At 41.1% G+C, this 6,639-nt stretch overlaps 1 pseudogene; it reads left to right on the forward strand.

The window, feature by feature from the left end:
* The first annotated feature begins 1,881 nt into the window (after window positions 1-1,881).
* Window positions 1,882-3,188, forward strand: LOC116366740 (complement factor H-related protein 4-like; annotated as a pseudogene).
* Window positions 3,189-6,639: the final 3,451 nt, after the last annotated feature.

Below are 6,639 nucleotides of genomic sequence, written 5' to 3' on the forward strand. Positions count from 1 at the left end.
CCACTCAGAGCAGGGTAGCAAAAAGTTGGCTAAATGGAAATGTATTGTAGGCCTATCAAACATGAAACAGAACTGTCTACATAGAACTATCAAACATGAAACAGAACTGTCTACATAGAACTATCAAACATGAAACAGAACTGTCTACATAGAACTATCAAACATGGAACAGAACTGTCTACATAGAACTATCAAACATGGAACAGAACTGTCTACATAGAACTATCAAACATGAAACAGAACTGTCTACATAGAACTATCAAACATGGAACAGAACTGTCTACATAGGCCTATCAAACATGGAACAGAACTGTCTACAAGTTGCAATAAACGGTAGGAGAATGGAATTATGAAACGCTAGCAATTATTGTAGTATTAGATGGATTAGAGATTTACCACGTAGGGCCAATGCATTTTTTATTTAATTTCAATTTAATTTAACCTTTTAAAAAAAAAATAGGCAAGTCAGTTAAGAACAAATTCTTGTTTAGATTGATTGCCTACCAAAAGGCAAAAGGCCGCCTGCGGGGACGGGGGATTAAAAACATTCAAATATAAATACAGGACAGAACACACATCACGACAAGAGAGACAACACAACACTACATAAAGAGAGAACGAAGACAACAACATAGCAAGGAAGCAACACATGACAACACAGCATGGTGCAACACAACATGGTAGCAGCACAAAACATGGTACAAACATTTTTGGGCACAGACAAAAGCACAAAGGGAAATAAGGTAAAGACCACAATACATCACCCAAAGCAGTCACAACTGTCATTAAGAGTGTCTGTGATTGAGTCTTTGAATGAAGATATTTAGATAAAACTGTCCAGTTTGTTGCAGCTTGTTCCAGTCGCTAGCTACAGTGAACTGAGAAGATGAGCGACCCAGGGATGTCTGTGCTTTTGGGACCTTTAACAGAATGTGATTGGCAGAACGGGTGTTGTATGTGGAGGATGAGGGCTGCAGTAGATATCTCAGATAGAGGGGAGTGAGGCCTAAGAGGGTTTTATAATAAGCATCAACCCGTTGGGTCTTGCGACGGGTATACAGAGATGACCAGTTTACAGAGGAGTATAGAGTGCAGTGATGTGTCCTATAAGGAGCATTGGTGGCAAATCTGATGGCCGAATGGTAAAGAACATCTAGCCACTCATTTAAACATGTCAAAGCAACAGTAAACATTTCAACAAGAGAAAAAAAACACTCTCCACTGGCGGGAGTTTTGAGAGCGGATGTGAAGAGCCTCGCCACAGTAATAATTCATTTTCACAACAAATTACAAATACAAGCTTCATAAGCAAATTAGCATTTCAAGCAATTGTTACATACCAAAAGACCAGTAGGCCTATGCTAGTAATCAAGTCCCCATTGCTGGTGATCTTGTAATGTAACAGTTCATATTCTTGATCACCAAGCCATTTTTGGAGCTGCATATTCATTTATTATGGCAATCCTCTCTCCCTGCAGTTTGAGGTTTGCGCTGCACCTGATCCTATATCTGTACAGCATATCAGCGATCTGTTCGCTAGCTCACCCCACATATGTTGATTGACAGTTTGCTTGTCCAATCAGAGTGCCGAGTGTGCGTTTCACTAGCTAATCTGTTGCAGGTTATCTTTGCAAGGACGATGCTAAGGCTACTGTCTCTCTCTGTGTGTAGAGTAACCCACATAGGCTCTATGACACAAAGTGAGTGACAAAACATTACAAAACCTGGACAGATCATTTCAAGTCAAACACGAGTCTTGAGGCTCCAAGTCCAAATCAAGTCAAGTTATTTTATTTTCAATCAAGTGGAGTCTCAAATCATCAAATGTGTGACTCAAGTTAAACTCGAGTCCAAGTCATGTGACTTAAGTTCACAACTCTGATGATTAATAATGTGAATGTGTTTGGAGTTCTCCAAAACAACAGCATCATGAAGTATGGACACAGGCTACAGTTTGAGTGCAGCAACTCTAGACATGTTCTGAAGGGGGAATCAGAGGTCGTCTGCTCAACCAATGGACAGTGGAGTCACTCCTTTCCAATTTGTGACGATAAATTCTATTTGTATTGATTTAACACATTGGGAAATAATGCAACACAACCAAGTTATTTATTGTAGATTTAGATTTACAATTATCTCCAACTCACACACAAAATGAAGCAAAATAAAGCATTTCAGAAAGGGTAGGGAGGATTTCTGGACAGTTTGCTATTCTTGCTGGTTAATGAAAGCAGTTGGGTACATTTCATCACTAGTACTTTTATGACCTCACTCATGTCTTCCTAGAACCCAAGGATGTCTGTGGACCACCTCCACATCTCATTAACGGAGACACGATGGGCCGTACCAGAGAATGATACTGAAACACAGAATCATTTCATTATGACTGCAAGTCTTACTAAACCCTTAATAGACTTTCATCCTACAAGACGTGTCCTAGAGGGATCTGGATTGGAGAGATGACAAGCCTGAATTAATTATATCTCTGAAACAACGTTTGCCTGATTCATATCCAATCACTCGCTCACATCCCTATGCTATGTCCATGCTCACTCCCATTCACAGATCATGGTGGATTGTTAGGATCAATTTCCTTTCAAAGCCCCCCTGTGATCTCTGATGAGCCAGTGGAGATAATAAGGGCCTAGGGATTGGAGTGAGGGAGAAAATTGGAACGGGGCCCAACTGTAATGCCACCTGATCTTCAGGACTTATTCACACACTGATTCTTGTACCATCTTCTCGTTTCAGAACCCGAGGCCCTTGTAACCGTATCCAGTTTGGGATGAACAGCTGATGAACACACAGAACATCCAATGAGCATATTAGACTGAAAATAAAAATACACTCCATTTACCACATGGGGATCATATCACTGTTTAGTGTGCTGCTCATAGTAGACTTGGCCAGGTAGTGTTGGTTTTCATCAGCAGTGTATACATGGGGTCATGAATTTGCCTCTTTGCCCATATTGATCTCAGCTTACGGAAAGTGATGACTACTGTCTTGTTGGACGAACATGTAAATGAATAACCTCTGTCAATAGTTTGCTCCAATTATTTGCAGATTCATGGTTCCATGATTGTCCAACATTAAATAAGTGCCTCTGGTTCATATTTACTCATCTACTCTTTAGTTCATTGTTATCTGGGAATATTATCACCAGGTATTTCTTACAATATTGAAGCAGCCAGACAATATCTATTAAAAATATTCCTGTGGTGTTCTTTGCCATTTATTTCAACTACATCATCGTCACTGAGTGAATCTTGAACATTAAGGCAGGAATATTGACTTTCAATTCTCATATGCAAGAAAACGTTGAATGTTTTGTTTAGTTGGTAAGGTAATATGGGCTAAACCTCACTGGTAGATGAGACTAGCTCTAAACTATCCTCAGCCACATGATTTAACCTCACTGGTAGATGAGACTAGCTCTAAACCTACAGTATGTATATTAGAATATTGTAGATATGTATGTATATTATTTAGCTAAATCAATAATTGCAACACTACTGGAAGAACAAGTATTGGATAATATAGTATAGTTTTAAATGTTGTACCTTTTTGGGGGGTTTGACAGGACAAAAAGACACAAACCAACAGACATTCCACAAATACACATGCATCCTTCCACCTACTCCCCTCCACAGGACCTTGGGTACATACAGTGTCAAAGTAGTGATTTTAAGCTGTCAAGAGTTGTATCCCAAATGTCAATATTGTCTGATTTTGCATGATGCAGTTGAGAGATCGACAGTTAAAGTTGAGCTATGTCTATGAATGAGGAAATTGCTGACGTGGCAGACTGTGTGGGGCCATCATAAGGCAACCATTCTCTTGGCTGCTGTTAGGCCAGCAAGCCAAATTCTTCTTTGCTTGTATATTAGGTTCAGTCATCATTAAGCAGAGGCACATTGGAAAGACAATATTATAGTATATACAGTATAGTTCAACATACTACAAATGTTTTATTTAATTGAACCTTTATTGAGCCAGGTAGGCCAGTTGAGAACAAGTTCTCCAACTTCAATTTGGAGTTCTCCAACTCCAATTTCCAACTGTGACCTGGCCAAGATAAAGCAAAGCAGTGCGACAAAAACAACAACACAGAGTTACACATAAACAAACGTACAGTCAATAGCACAATAGAAAATCTATGTACAGTGTATGCAAATGTAGAAGAGTAGGGAGGTAAGACAATAAATAGGCCATAGAGGCTAAATAATTACAATTTAGCATTAATACTGGAGAGATAGATGTGCAGATGATGATGTGCAAGTAGAGATACTGGGGTGCAAAAGAGCAAGAGGATAAATAATATGGGGGCGAGGTAGTTGGGTGTGCTATTTACAGATTGGCTGTGTACAGGTACAGTGATCGGTAAGCTGCTCTGACAGCTGATGCTTAAAGTTAGAGAGGGAGATATAAGACTCCAGCTTCAGTGATTATTGCAATTTGTTCCAGTCATTGGCAGCAGAATACTGGAAGGAAAGGCGGCCAAAGTAAGTGTTGGCTTTGGGGATGACCAGTGAAATATACCTGCTGGAGCGCGTGCTACTGGTGGGTGTTTGTAATGGTGACCAGTGAGCTGAGATAAGATGGGGCTTTACCTAGCAAAGACTTAGAGATGACCTGGAGCCAGTGGGTTTGGCGATGAGTACGTAGTGAGGGCCAGCCAACGAGAGCATACAGGTCTCAGTGGTGGTTAGTATACAGGGCTTTGGTAACAAAACGGATGGCACTGTGAGAGACTACATCCAGTTTGCTGAGTAACACATTGTATCCTTTACACGTCTAAACAAACTTACATAACACATTGTATCCTTTACACATGTCTAAACAATATTAGGTAACACATTGGTTCCTTCATACAGTACGTGATGACAGTCCATGGTGACATCTTCTTCATGGCCCACATGCCATCAGGCAACTCCAGTAGCTTTAATCCAGGGCTTGAGTTCAACGGTGGTGTAGCCGTATAAGAATAGCCTCCGGCAGAGGAACATCTGCATACAGTCTGGCCACACCCACCACTTCCTCCCGGCCTTTGATTGGGCCTTTCTGCTCTCTAGCTGCTTGTGGCTGGGGCCTCTTCCTGTCCTTCTTCCACTTCTTCTTGTTCTTCCTTGTTTCAGTGTTTCCAGAGTTCTGCTGGGAAACAGGTCATATTAACCAGGCTCAGTCACGACAGAAGTGGTGTCAGACTCATAAACCTTAAGCACCAACTGTTTGGGCCTCTTGCAGAAGAATTGTACTCTTGAAAATACATGGTTGTGGTGTTACCAATGTAAAAAATGTATTGAAGGGATGTAGGGCAACATGCCATTGTTGGTAAAGGTGTCAAACGATTGTAACATAAGTGTTTAGAGACACACTAGTGCATTTTTTAGGGGGACATTGGAAGCTTCTTTTGAGAGGAAAGATCAGTCAACTAAGTGAATGGGCTGGGGGGCTGTGAAAAGTCTCAGGGGGGCAGTTCTTATACAGTATGAATTGTTGTGTATGGCACCTTTCAAATCATTCTCATACACAATAACACAAAACCCCCTGTAAACCTTTGTCCCACAATCTTGTTGTGCCCCTTCCCTCATGCTGGTGAACCCAAAATGCTACCGCTTTAGGGTATTTTTCAGCAGAGCACTGTGGAAGGATACCAGATTACCTGAGTTTTACAAAGAGAAAAGGTCAAAAGAGAAAGGGGTGAGACTGTTTGATGACATGGTCTGAAAGATACTCTGTGGTCCTCAGGCTACATCCAACCACCTGTAACCCCAAGCTCATTCCAGCTTGTTGTTTGGATAATTTTGATGTTTGTTATATATCGAACGAGCTTGGGGTTACAGGTGGTCATATAGAACGAGCTTGGGGGGTTACAGGTGGTCATATAGAACAAGCTTGGGGTTACAGGTGGTCATATCGAATGAGCTTGGGGTTACAGGTGGTCATATAGAACGAGCTTTGGGGTTACAGGTGGTTGGATGTTACCTGAAGACCAAAGAGTATCTTTCAGACCATATAGTTCTGACAATATGCTGTAGCAGAGCCAGGGTGAAATTTCCCTTTAAGGCGTGACCAGGCCCTCTAGTGGCCTGGGCCTGTAATAGTAGGTTGTTTTCTCTTCAGCTGTGCTGAAATACTGCAGTAGTTAGCTATCCTGGCAGACACTGAGGTCCTTCTGCTGCTGAGAAATATCTTTATCTTTCTAGGGATTTATTAGCGTTATATTTTTCATGTGGCATATATATATATATACCACACACACACACACACACACACACACAACACACACACACACACACACCACACACACAACACGGCAAAAAAGAAATTAGGTTATATTCAACCAAAAATAAAACCTTTTATAATACAAAGCGAAGGCTAAAGCAACACAATTGACAAATTCCTTGGAAAGAATCATTTCTGCATTCTCTTCATTAGCCCGTTGCAAGTGGTGATGACACAGCAGTCCAATTACTGCATGTCCATGTGTGGGAGGGCACTTCCCCCACCCAGAGCCTTTTTCTATTGAGCCTTTTCACAAAAACTGTGTGATTGAAATCTAGTTTTTGAGTATTACAGTATTTTGGATCAGTCCCCACTCTTAACGTCCCTGGGGCTGGAACTCTGTAGACAAAA

Source organism: Oncorhynchus kisutch, unplaced genomic scaffold, assembly GCF_002021735.2.
Source record: "Oncorhynchus kisutch isolate 150728-3 unplaced genomic scaffold, Okis_V2 scaffold1564, whole genome shotgun sequence".
NCBI classification, from domain to species: Eukaryota; Metazoa; Chordata; class Actinopteri; order Salmoniformes; family Salmonidae; genus Oncorhynchus; species Oncorhynchus kisutch.